The sequence below is a fragment of the Neolamprologus brichardi genome, chromosome 12, assembly GCF_056152115.1.
Source record: "Neolamprologus brichardi isolate AB-2024 chromosome 12, ASM5615211v1, whole genome shotgun sequence".
Taxonomy (NCBI): domain Eukaryota; kingdom Metazoa; phylum Chordata; class Actinopteri; order Cichliformes; family Cichlidae; genus Neolamprologus; species Neolamprologus brichardi.
Window position 1 is genome coordinate 8,381,026 of NC_142115.1, and position 14,351 is coordinate 8,395,376.

Consider the following 14,351-nt stretch of genomic DNA (forward strand, 5'->3'; position numbering starts at 1 on the left):
GACACCTGTAGAACTTCAATGATCAACACATGTTGACTTTTGGCTTTCATCAGGTGATGTATATACTACAACTTTAACATGGAGCCACATTTGCAATGTAGGATTATTCATAGAGCTTTTGGTTACATATATGTTCTTGCAGAGGCTTGCTTCTTCTTTTTCCCACACAGCTTGTTCAGGAAAGTCGAACAACAGTTGGCAGACTCTTACTAGCTATAATGATTTAACAAAGAACATAAATCAGATCTTGTTTGAAAAAAAAAATACTAGCTGTTTATCTTCATAACTTACAATCAGACGTCTCAGGACTGATGAGGAATTAGACCTCACAGGGTCAAATAAAACCAGAATATCTGGATATCAATAAATGTATTAAAAGTTCATACTAGAGAGTAATCTACAGCACAGGAACAACTCCCCTTCCATCTTAGATTGTTTACCTCACCATGTGTCTTTATGTGAACACTATAAATTACTTCTAATTGTGTTCCCTCATTGTTTGTTCATTCCTTTTACTAAAGAGTTTTTAAGTCTATCATAAATAAAAGTAAGATTATTATATTATTATAATTATTATTATTATATATTATAAGATTATTATAAACTAGGATTATTTTCTAATGGCATCCTAGTATAAAAGCCATCTCAGTCACAGCGTAAATTATATTTGATGACACCCCTGTACACACACTCTCGTGTCAAAATCCAGCATATTTTGATTCATAATTAAGCAAAAATCATTAGACCAAAAAATTTACAACACTGAGGAGATGGTAAGCGGAGTCAAAGAGCCACCAGTTAAACATACTGCTGCTCACATCACAGACAGGTTGATGCTTTTATAGAGCCTGGCTGCTTGTCAGAGACTATCGAGCTGTTATCAAGATCTCTTTTGCTGTGCAGAATGAGAAGAGCAAAAGAATTTAAACTGTGTGCAATCACAGTCTGACTGACACTGAGAAAATAAATACACAGATGGACAATCTATGTTTTCCAATCAACACTAAGTAAATAGAATCGTCTAAACGCTATTGAGCGGCTGCTACCAAATCATATCATTGCCATTACAAGTGAGAAAAATGTTGACTCAAAAAGTGAGCTTACAAAAGAAGCAAAAACAAACAAATGTCATTTCAACAACCAGGACTGCTTCACAAATACTGTACACAGCCACTTCCTGAATCACTGTTTAGTTCACTTCAGTTTTACTTATGAAGCATATGTTCACAGCAGTCACCTTAGTGTGCTTGATATTGTAAGGTAAGTCCCTACATTATTAGAGAGAAAACCCCAACCTGTATGAGAGAACACTTGGCAACACTGGGAAAGAAGAACTCTCTTTAATAAGGTTATATTATAATTTCAGGACCATGGACAGCACAGTGTGATCTCATGAGCTGTGCTGTAACACAAAAGTTCTTTTAGTAGTCCCAAGCCCTCCAAAGGCCTATCTCCCCTCACCACACTCCCTGCCGGTAACTGATGCCCTCAGGGGTCGGTGCGTTGGTGGTTCTTGGTGTCCGGGGCTGGACGCTCAGGTATGTACCAGCTCACTCCCGGTGACTACTTGGCAGGGCCTGGTGCCTGTTGCTCGGTCAGGCCTCTCTCGGGGCAAAGGGGGCCCTCGGGCCTCTGGGCCTGCGGCTCGGTTCACTCTGGCACAGCTGGCTGCCGGCAGAGCCGGCGGGCACGCCACTGCAGCCCCCTCTGGCTTCTGCTCTGTGGCTACTGGGTGACCCCTCATCTGGGGCTCTCCTCAGCTCTTCCCAGGAGGGTAGCACGGATGCCCCTCCGGTGGTCCTCCTTGGGCTCTCGCACTCTGGGGCCCCTGGATGTCTGGAGCCTGGATCTCCTCCATGCCTGCTTCATGCCCTGGGGGACAGGGGTATGGCTCTCTACATCCTCTTGCAGACCATTACATGGGGAAACCATTTGAATACAAGCACGGTGATCCACACAGGTGTGCACACGGGTGTTCACTGTTCATAGACATAAACTACACCTTTATGGGCTGCTATTTCCAAGCACATTGTGTGCTGTCGGTCCTGCGTGCTGCACAACAACATTCAATATTTAGTATTTACTGCTGTTTACACTTAGCTAGATTAACGTGATGGGGTTGTGTTTAATATGTTGCTCTTGGGGTTTTTTTTGCTTGTTTTCTCTTCTTTTTCTCTCAACAGGTGATCCAGGAGATTTTTTTTCTCTTCTTTCTCTTTTTAAGTGCCCTTTCTCACTGTCCCTCTTCCCTTCTGTTTTTCTTTTCCTTGATCTTTCTTTCTCCCTTTCCTATCCCTCAGTCATGTCGGTCCTGTCTGTAACAACTGAAAATAAAATAAAATAAATAATAACAACAAAGGTTGATCAAATGGACCAATACGGCAAGGCCGTGATGATCCATTTGGCAAAGTAAATCCATTGGGTATCCTTGTTGGTCCTCAGACAACAATTCTGACGGCTAAAGAACCAAATGGGACAGGCAAAAAAAAAGAAAAAAAGAAGTTATTTTAGTAGTGGATTAACACAAATTACACTGTATAAAGAATAAATCCCATTTGTGTTAAATGTCTGCCTTCTACTTCTCTTTGTTTTGAAAACAAACACACACATCAATAAAACCAATAATAATTTGTTTGTTTGTTTTTAAAGTTTATTAATGTAAATGCACTGTCCGAACAAAAACAAAGACCTCCTTCATGATATTAGAACAAATCAAATCATTAAAATAAAAAAAATGATCTGCTTTTAAGACTTCCTGTCTCTGACGTCCATAAATTATTAGTTTAGTTTAGTTTAGTTTAGTTTAGTTTATTAAGAGCTGCATTAGCTCCTGCAATAGAGTTGCTACTCTTTCATGAACATGAAAGACAAAAAACAAACAAGAAAACAATACAATTAAAAACAACAGCTCTACATTAAACATACAACATTAAACATTAAACGTACATTAACTGTTACAAATAATCTATAGGATTTACAATAGCTCATTCGTGCTTATTTAAATTATTAATTCTGTCCCTGGCCTCCTCCCTTAAAAAATACAAAAAAATGTTTTGTATTTTTTAAGGCCGGTGAAAAAATACAAAACAAAGGACAAAGATGGACCAAAACGAAACTAAACAGTAACCTAGACTGGGTAAACTAAAACCCTGAAAACCTGGAGTTGAGAAACATGAATACCTGAAACATGATACATGGTAAACAAATGACCTGACAACGAATGACAGAAAATTCACACACTTACACAGATGTCTGAGGAGGGAAGCGAAAACACATGGGGAACACAGCTGGGAAGAATAGACCTAGACTGTACATGGGTACGAGAGACTATCAAAACAAAAAAAAGGAAACGCGCAGACCAGGGAAGAAACAGAAATAGGAACAGGAACAGGGGACAAAAACAATTACATTGTTGAGAGAGAGAGAGAAGGACACAGAGAACATAAATGAATGCACAAGACAGACAGGGGTGTTGGGTCTGTGTTTCCACAAGCCCTGCTAATTCCAGAGACTTATTCATCACGAAGAAAACAAGAGTCAGCAATCGATCGATTACTTGCGCAAGGGAGGCCTCGTCTGTGTCCACCACGGAAATGACCCCAAATCTGGCCTCCTCCCGCTGCCTTTTATTGAGAGACAGTTCACACAAAACACATCACAGCAAAGCAACGCCCACATGGTTCTAAGGCAAGACATTGTATGTAGATGTGTGAACTTCTGTAAGAATGTGTGTGTGTGTGTGTGTGTGTGTGTGTGTGTGTGTGTGTGTGTGTGTGTGTGTGTGTGTGTGTGCGTGTGTGTGTGTGTGTGTGTTACCTCCTGCTGACCAAAGGGTCATAAAAGCAGGAGCAACATCACAAGAAACAGATCTTCCAGATAGGATGTATCTGCAATAAAACACTACAGCCCCCCACCCAGAACCTCGAGAATCTGGGGAGAAGGACAGTGTTTCAGAGTTGGCAAGCATAAAAATGACAACATTTAACAATTCACTCTAACAAGGGGAGACATGAAAGGAAACACAAGGAGAAGAGCACGTAAACTGAAAAGCAAGACAAGGCATAATGAGTGGGGGACTCTAGGACACAAAGGGAACCTAATAGAGAACAAACTATAAACTGCAAAGACAAGAAAACTGTAAAACTTGAAATTAAACCATCTTTATAATATGAAACTCACAAATAACACTAAACTCAAAATGCTGGACCAAATGACCCAGAATCATGACACCCTCTGATATACTCATTTCTAATACTCTTCATTCTGGTCACTCCTAGGAAAAATCTTAGCTCTGGCACCTCCCGCTCCATCTCCTGTCTTTAGGTTAGTGCTACTATCTCCAAATTATACAACATAGCTGCTGTCTTTCTGTCACAAATCATCACTGATGGTCATTTGCACCCACTCGACCTTGCTTGCACTCTCTTCCTCACCTCTCATGGACACTGTATGTTGCTTTGGATTGTTCATGCCATTAAACTCGCCTACCAACACTATTTTCCTGCATGTTCACCTTTTCCTCTGTCTCTCTCTCATTCATACACATGTATTCTGTCTTGCTTCTGACTTTCATTCCACTTCTTTCCACTGCATACCTTCACTTCTCCAGGCTCTCTCCTATCACTACACAGATCACAATGCCATCTGCAAACATTCATAGTCCATGGAGTTCAGAGTCCATCCCTAGTGCCATACTACCTGTGCCTTGAATCCATCTGTCACGCCTACCACACACCTCACATGTCCGCCACCGCCCTCACATACTACTCTGCCACCCCTGATCTTCCTATGCAGCACCAAAGTTCCTCTCTTGGCACCCTATAATATGCTTTTTCTAGACCAATAAAGACACGGTGCAACTCTTTCTGAAAACATGAGATTTGCAAAGCCTGGGTGTGCCAATTTTTTTAAATGTTATTGAAATTTTATACAGAAGAGATACTACTTAAAGTGCCATGCTGTTTAGAAAACTTTGATGGTGTCACTTCCTCGTAAATGATGGCAGAAGGACTAAGCCGTTATATTATAGAAGCTGGGAAGAATTTGAATTAATGATTGAAAATCTATAATGCATGCAAAAGAGGCATATTAAATCAGTATAACCAAATCTCCAGCAATATTTCACACTGTACTCAAAAAGAATGATGTTAATGCAATTGCAATGGGGAAAGACAAAATTTCTAATAGTCCAGGGATCAACATGGGACGAGTTGGGAACAAAGTACAGCACTGAGTATTTTTTCTGTTTGTCTAAAGCACTTTGAGGCAACTGTTGTTGTGATTTGGCGCTATATAAATAAAACTGAAATTAAAATTGAATTTTCACAGCCATTAGTTTTTTAACAAACCACCAGGGAATCCCATATAGAAAAGAAAGAGAAAAAACTTATATGATTTACTCATGAAAGTGGCCACTTTCTCATTACTTTCATATATTGTTTTAGTAAGTATCCAAAACATACAAGTTTCATTTATATAATTTTTCAAGGGATCTTATATCTGTTTTCACTCTTGTATGCTTTTCATACAAGTTTCACACAAGACAGATACAAAGATTTATATATATCTTTTCCATATGAGATGGCTTACGGTTAGTGTTGAGTTTGGTTTGGTTTGGTTTAAGCCACATGGTAAATAGGCAAATATTCAGAATGTACAGGATGTTACCTTTCTAATCAAGTCTGATACTCTTTGACATTTGTTTGCTGTTACAAGGGTTAGGGTGGACACTATCAAACCCAAACCTTGGTTAGCACCAAACCCCCTGGAGTGAAGTCTTAGCACAGACATAAAGTCAGCACGTAAAACAAAATCAACTTTTGTAATTATTATAGTTTACAATTTGTCACATATTTTTGCTTTTGTACCTTATAATAATCTCAAAACACTCATTTTAAGTCAAATTTACTCGTGCAAGAGACAGGATTTAGGAGAGTAGCTTTCATATAGTAACTATTGGAAAAAAAATCACATACTGGTATTGATCTACATGGTGCCTTTTCACCAGTCTGTTATTAGACTTTCTTGTATTGATCAGTTATATATTCAACATGCAATCAGTCAAACTGCCTCATATCCATTATATAAATGTCAAGATTAGTTAATTAGTTTATGTGTGTGCTCAGTACTGTCAAACATGAAATAAGACTTGGAATAATTTATATATATTTTTCGTTACAGTACACTGCTTTAAAATTCTTTGTTTACTTTTATTTCTGAACTGTCACGAAACGGCTGTGCAGGCAGGCAGGGAAGGAGACACACAGCCATGAGGGAGATTGCAAAACGGGACTGAAGGCGATGCTGACATAAATACACAGAAGGATAACGAGGAAATGAGAAAACACAAGGAACACAGCTGACATCACGAGACAGGGGAAGCAGAACTGAACAGAATGAACATGGAAGCATGAGAGGGAGGACAGGAGAGAGACATGATGACACGAAGGGAGACATAACATGACACGGAGACCAGTGTTGGGACGGTTACTTTTAAAGTGTATTCCACTACAGATTACAGAATATGTGCCCCAAAATGTATTTTGTAACGTATTCCGTTACGTTACTCAATGAGAGTAATGTATTCTGAATACTTTAGATTACTTAATATATCATCAAGCTTTTTACAACTGCATGAATGTACTATTGCTGTGTGATTTATTACTATTACAGAAGGATACTCGCTATACCAATACCAACTAGATTTTAAAATCTTAATATAAAATGAGTAACAGTAGGGTGGACATTAGGTAAGGCTGCACTTTTTGCAGCGATCTCGTATAGAAAACTATTCTGCGCGTATATAAAACAGGTCCGCGGCTCCGAACCGTAGCAAAGGGACCTCTGGCTAATACGTCAGGTACCGTGTTGGGCTCATAACCGAAAACTAGGTTTACTTTGTTGCCTGGGTCAACTTTGCAAACGAGAGACAGAGAGGGGCTCCTCCAACAGAACGTATTGTATTGGAGGAAAACATGAACACAGTGTACAGTCAAGTCTTAATAGCTTACTAATAACTGGGCTCGTCAGGCACTCTTTTTGGCTGCAGTGGTTATTATTATATTTACATGCTTCCATCTCTCATTTCTGGTTGGTGACAACTCTTAATTTTCGACTGTCCTTTTTCTCCCTCCCTGGCGCTCACAGACACATGACGTGTATGGCAGTCCATTCTCCCTGCAGCATGGACTACACTGCCCATGAGGCTACATACTTTAGGGTTATGCCTGTAACACTCTGCCTATTGCCTTCATATTAAATAATTTTTTGAATAATAATTTTTAATAATATTTCTTCACGCCATTATGCGGGCCGCAAGTAGAGGTGACATGGGCCGCGCGATTGAGACACAGGCATTAGAGCCTCTTAATGCGTGTTTTGTTTGAGTTTCCATCGGTCTGGAATTACCAAAAATAGAGAGGGCATAGCCTAACATATGAAACAGGAAAAGACCACCGTGTAATCCATTTATTTCAACAAAGTAACTGTATTCTGAATACCACCTTTTTAAACTGTAACTGTAACGGAATACAGTTACTCATATTTTGTATTTTAAATACGTAACGCCGGTACATGTATTGCGTTACTCCCCAACAGAGACTTGGAGGACACAAATGCTCGGGAAAACAAGAAGGTCTAAGGAGATAAACATAGAAACATGGAATGACACACACAAGGAAGGGAACATGGGCACAGAAAAGGGAGATAAGGCACAAGGACTAACACACCTAAACACAAAGACATGAGGGGAGAATAAAGGTACAAAGGTTAACATTGAATAAACTCAGGATTCCCACTAAGAATAATAAACCATAACACAAAAGGTCATAAAAAACACAAGAAACACAAAATGAAGGTTCAAAAGGACCAAGAACCACAACATGAACCGGACAAAGAGGTTTTGAGCTTGGTGTCCAGTCTACATTATCACGCTATGAGTGCATCAAAGGGCACTTGGGATCGTTCTGAGAAGCCCTTCCACATGACATGGGTCTGTCACCTAGAGTTAACATTTAACTAGTTTTAAGGAACAGTGTCAAATAGGTTCTACCTTCGGATCAAACAGAGGCACTGGTCCTCCAGCAGGTGTAATTTAAGTGGAGCCTCTGATGGATACAGAGCTATTCTCTCAGTCACAACAAGAGCAGACAGTTAATTATGAGGCCGAAAAACCCGAAGAAAGAACATCATGGGCAAAGCAAATTAGAATGAAACCTGCATCGTTTGAAAGAAGCCGACTTGAATATCAAGTGCAAGTGTGAACAAAAGATTGAACAGCGTTATTTATTTAAAAGGAAAAAAAATTGGACAGCCTGTCTTTGAGCTCAAGTCAAGTTTGTGCAAGATAAAATCATAACTGATTAGTTATAAAGCTATGCTCAGTGCTGTTTTGCTATAACATTTTAACTCTGAAATTATTTTTGTTATTATTATTAACAAGTTAGATATTAATAATTGCAAAATATTGGAAAAATGTTTAAGAAGTCATCACAGATTAAGTCACCCTAGCTCTACTCTAACCATATTTTGGAAAAGGCCAAAATATACCTTTTGAGATAAAATGTGAATAGTTTTTTGTTTTGTGTCATGGAGTATGATTATTTTCTTTGTTCCCTGATTTCCAAGACTCAGGAGAACAGTTTAATTAAAACAAAAAGTGCATGGTCTGATTGCCTAGTGTTTGCAGGTCTACGTCAGTTTGGTTTGGTAAATAAAGTAAGTAAAAGTAAACAAAAATTTTCTTTGTACCATACCTTTTAACATAAATAACACAAAGTGCTTGAGAACAAAATATTAAAAGCATAAAGACATTGAGTTATGCAAAAGGAAGTAGTTTTTTGTGGGCAGGGAACCTGCTGGGGTTGTAAGTGCACTGGTATATGCTGGGGTTGCCCATACAGAGCTCTGAAAATCCAAACTAGAATATTAAAGTGGAATCCAAAGTTAACTGGGAACCAGCGCAACTGAATTAGTAATTGTGTGACATTTGTGTGCTTAAAAGGTTTAGTCAGTGCTGAAACCGCTGCAGACATTCAAAGGAAACTTTTTTAAGACAAGTAAACAATGAATTACAAATTTGGCCCGCAGCCTAATTACATTTGGCCCGCGAAGCCATACCAAATTACTATTAGAGCTGGCCTACTGGTATTATACAGCTAATATATATATTGTTTAGTATTAAGCTTTGCTTGTTCCATATTCAGTTTTTCAGCAAAGCGTGTTTGAGTCCATAAGAAAAGATTTATTCTTATATCTAGAGGAATAAATATATTTCAATAAATATTAACGTTAGCCCGCGACTTTGTTCCAGTTTTGAATTTTGGCCCACTGTGTATTTGAGTTTGACACCCCTGGGTTAGCCCATCCGTCTGTATCTGGAAGTCCCACAGGATCTTAGCTTGGTCATTCTCGACCACCCTTGGGGGTGTTTCTCAGTTTGACCTCGGGACTTCCAGGCCATATTCGGCACAGATGTTCCTGTATACTATGCTGGCCACTTGGTTACGGTGTTCCATGTATGCCCTGCCAGCTAGCATTGTGCACCCTGCTGTTATGTGCTGGATTGTCTCAGGGGCATCTTTACACAGCCTGCCCCTGGGGTCTTGTCTGGTGTGATAAATCCCAGACTCTATGGATCTTGTGCTCAGAGCTTGTTACTGTGCTGCCATGATTAGTGCCTCTGTGCTGTCTTTCACTCCAGCTTTGTCTAGCCACTGGTAGGATTTCTGGATGTCAGCCACTTCATCTATCTGCCGGTGGTACATACCATGCAGGGGCCTGTCCCTCCATGATGATTCCTTCTCTTTCTTGGGTTTCTGCTGCCTGATGTATTCACTGAGCATGCAGACGTTCATGGCCATCTTACTGAGATAGATAGATAGTTAAAAAAAACAAAACAGGGATTTTTCCTTCTCCAGTCAGTAAGTGTTGTCTGTACTGCCAGATATGGTGTTATTTTTATTGTCTTTGTAAATACTTGTTTGTTTAATGACTTTTGAATGTTTTTAATAATGCCGTACTCTGTTTGTCCAGTATTCAGTTCAAATCAGATGTGACAAGAATGTGCAGCCTTGTACTGTAAAACTTCACTGTGATAATAACCTTTTTTATAGATGCATCTTAAGGGAACCCACATAGTGGGAAAAATTTCCTTTTGATATGGAGATTTTACCAAGACTTAAATTAAGAGATTAATGCTGATTGCATACTCTTTCTCTTTCTTTTTCTTTTAATTTTTATAAAGCATGAAAAACAGTTTCATATTTATTCAAAGACTGATGCTTGGCTTGGGACAGATGCTTTAACAGTCAGAATGTAACTAAATAAGTCTCATACATGAAACTAAATTATGCTTTGCGACACTTTATATGTACATGTAAAATCTAGCAGGAAGGTTGGCTCTGTGGTTGGCATAAAGCTGGACACTGGTGTCAGTGGCAGAGAAGAGGACATTAAAGAAACTGCTGGACATTATGGACAATGCTGGGCATCCTCTGCATATGGTCATAAACAGCCAGAGGAGTCTGCTCAGCGTGCTTTGCTCCTTCCAAAGTCTACTGTTTAACTCCTCACTGGAGGGGAAAGGGAGGGGACAAAGGAGGGAGAGAACAACTAAACTGTAGTGCTTTTCACTGTGCAATATGTTTTATATTTGACTGTAGACCAATCACTGTGCAATAGATTTACAATAGTTGAAATGTGCAATAGACTTGGGATGTCTACATCTCATCAATGGGTATATTTTGCTGGTATTCCTATTTATCCTATTTATCCCTATTTTATTTTTTGGTAGTCCAACTCTGTAACATGGAACTTCTGTTGGGGCTGTGCTAGTGGAAACTGAATTTCCCGGAGGAACACACCCAAGGGATTAATAAAGTTTTATCTAATCTAATCTAATCTAATATGTGCCTTAAACCTGCATTCTTTTTAAAGGCCAGCAGGGGGCGTTATCTGTGGTTGCACGCACATGGGAAAATGGCTCTCTAACCTCTATAAACACTTTGGCTCTCAGCATCTGCCGTCTGAGAGCCGAGAACAGGAGAGCCGAGCTCGGAGAGACCTCCCCAGTGTTTTTAATCCAGAGGGGTCGGTGTGTTGCTCAGTGCAGGGAATGTTATTTAAAGCTTTAAGCCCATTTTGTAAATTTTGTTCATCTAAAGTGTCAGAAAGAAGGATTACCCAGGATATACTGATGGCCTACCGACTTGTCACTCATGAGACGGTAAGCAATGAGCATGCAGTCTCATAATCAAACTCATAATCATAATCATAATCTCTCCCTCCACCTCTCATTCAGTTTCATAACACCAATGGCAAAAATGTTCATCTTCAGGCTTCAAAGTGTAACCACTTGGGTTCTGGCTTCCTCCCACAGTCTTAAGACATGTGGGGTTAGGTTTATTGGTAACTCTAATATGCCTATAAGTGTGAATGTGAGTGTGAATGGTTGTCTGTTTCTGTCTCTCTGTGCTGACCCTGCATCAGACTGGTGAACTGTTTAGGGTATGCCCCACCTCTAGCTCAGTGGCAGCTGGGGTAGGCTCCAGTCCCCCCACAAGCCTGATAAGGCTAAATAGAAGAGAATGGATGGATGAAAGTTATACCGATACCTGTTGCTCTTGACTTCTTATTTCAATTTTCTGTGTTTTTATGTGGACAGAGATATTTTTCAAAATGAAAGTGGAAAATGCAGACTTCTTACACTGTTCTACACTGTTAAAAAAAACATCTTCAAAAAACGGTAATATTCCGGCAGCTGGGGCGCCAAAATACAACCGTAAAATAACAGAAAATAACTGTCCCATAAAAATACAGTTATTTTCAGTGATGAAAATAGAGTTTGTTGCGCTAATTTTACATGGGATTCTGCCTTTTCCAAGTGCTTTTAGACATTAAATTAGGAACATTTTAACGTGATCAAACAATGAAATTACCTATAAACTAGGGCTGCCACGATTAGTCGACTATCAAAATCGTCGACGACTGATTTAATGGTCGACGCGTCGTTTGAAGCTTTGTAAGATCACAAAAGACGCAGGAATAAGTAGTAGGATTTAAGAGTGTAATAACGGACTGAAACAGAAGATGGCAGCACTGCATGTACAAGGATGCCAGCTGCCGTTAAACCCCGAAGAAGAAGAAGCTGTGTCCCAGAATTCATAGCGCAGCCCAGCTCAGTTTACAACAATGGCGGCAGCTAGTTAGTTTTAATATTACTCTTATTATTCTTCCTGGGTCACAAAATAAACTTTTAACATATTTTCAGGTGAGAATGTAACTGTATAAACCTCAAATACCTGCTCAGTTTATCAAGACACCGCATATTTTCAAAAGCGCTCCGACGTTTTCGGAGACGTCTGTTACCCACTAGCTCGATAGCTAGCCGGGGGCTAGGCTCACTAGAGCCCACGAGAGCACCGGACTCCCGGCAAATTGTTTTCAAACCCACTGCTGTCTTTTGCTACTCAGGTTAAATATATATAAGTCACTTAGATAACTTCAAAATGTTATTGTTTGGCTTTTTTTTTGTATTTTATTTGTTCCTGAGTAAATCGATTTGCCTGAGATTAAAGTTATAGTTTTTACACAGCTGAGTAAATGTCAAGCAGACAACTGATTATCAGAAGTGTGAGATGCTCAAGAATATACTCCGGTGTCCCGTTATATTTTAGATAGCAAGAAGTTTATTAAACTTCACCGAAACAAACTGCAAATGTCATTAAAATTTAATAAACTATCATCTTGTCTTTATTTTTAGTTAGCACATACCTTAAACACTTAAAGCTGTAAGCTAATGATAGTTATATAAGAGCAGATGCTGCTGTTGCAATAAGCTGTACGTTTTACGTCCAATGGATGATGATCTGATTAGTCGACTAATCGCAAAAATAATCGGTGACTAGTCGACTATCAAAATAATCGTTTGTGGCAGCCCTACTATAAACAAGGTCAATGAATGTGGCAATATGAATCATAATACGTAAATGCACTGCAATATACAGCTAACAGTTGGTTTAAATAATAATGGATTGCATGCCCTGGGACAGACTGACAGAGGCGAGGCTGCCATATCGCACCATCAGCCCGTCACCGGTGGGCGGTAGGTGAAGAGTCTTGACCACGGACACAACGACCGAGAATACATTTATGAATGTATTTTTACAATCTAAATATGCATATGTACAAAAAAATATATTTAAAAATCAAGTAAATTGTGTTTTACTATATTTACAGTGATGTTATCTTGTTTTACCTTTGACATGTAAATTCACAGTCTACTTATGTACATTTAATGATATTCTAGAAAGACAGTTCAAAACTGTAAAATATACAGTAAGATACTTTAACATTACTATTTTTTGGAAGAGTGTAGTGATCAAGCTCACATTAATCCTATTAAATATTTTTACACTGGCTTCCAACTGACCTCAGAATTTGTTTTAAAATTCTCATACTTACACACAAAGCACTAAATGGACACAATCCAAACTGCTTATTTCAAAAGCTTGTTAAATACACTGCTGTCCGCAGCCTTTGTTCACGGGCTCAAAATCTATTAGTTGCTCCTCATACAAATTTTAAAGACTAGGGGTAAACAGGTCTGTGGGACTTTGGATCAGTCTACTTCTCCTGCTACATTCAACTGACTCTGTGAATTCTTTTATTATCATTACTTGATCTGTTTTTTATTATCTGGTTATTATTTTTATTTTTTATTATTGTTATTTCATTTGAACATTGTTTGTATTGCTATTAACTGTGTTTGTGATTATTCCTAGTTTTTACTTTTGTTGTACGCCGCTTTCTGACTTTATGTCTGTGCAAAGCGCTCAATAAATAAACATTACTTACTTAGACAGTGACTAGGGTTACACCACCTGTTGCTCTGGCGTGCTTTTGACTGTGCATGTCATTACTTTTGTGTGTTTTTCATGTGGACCTTAAGAAAAATCCATTTTTAAAAAATACACAAATTTTGGGGACTATAGCCTTAAAGCACCCACATGCTGCAGTTTAATGTTCACTGTTAGAAATTCCCAGGATACACACATTGACACGGAAAGTGTGACAAGTGATAAAAACAAATGATTAAATGATGCATTTACTTGTAATTGTGAGTTCTGACCTGTTCGGCCTTCTGGCTCGCTGCAGTATTAAAATCCTGCGCTCTAATTATACACCACAGACTAAAGACAAAAACCATTTATCATCATATGCATTTTTATCTTCATTAATTGGAGGACCTACACCACCCTTGCTTTCTCACACAAAAAGCCGCATACATGTACCATGAACCGTGCTGCAGCTGCATTCCATTGTCCTTTAATGTGATACAGCATGCAGCAATA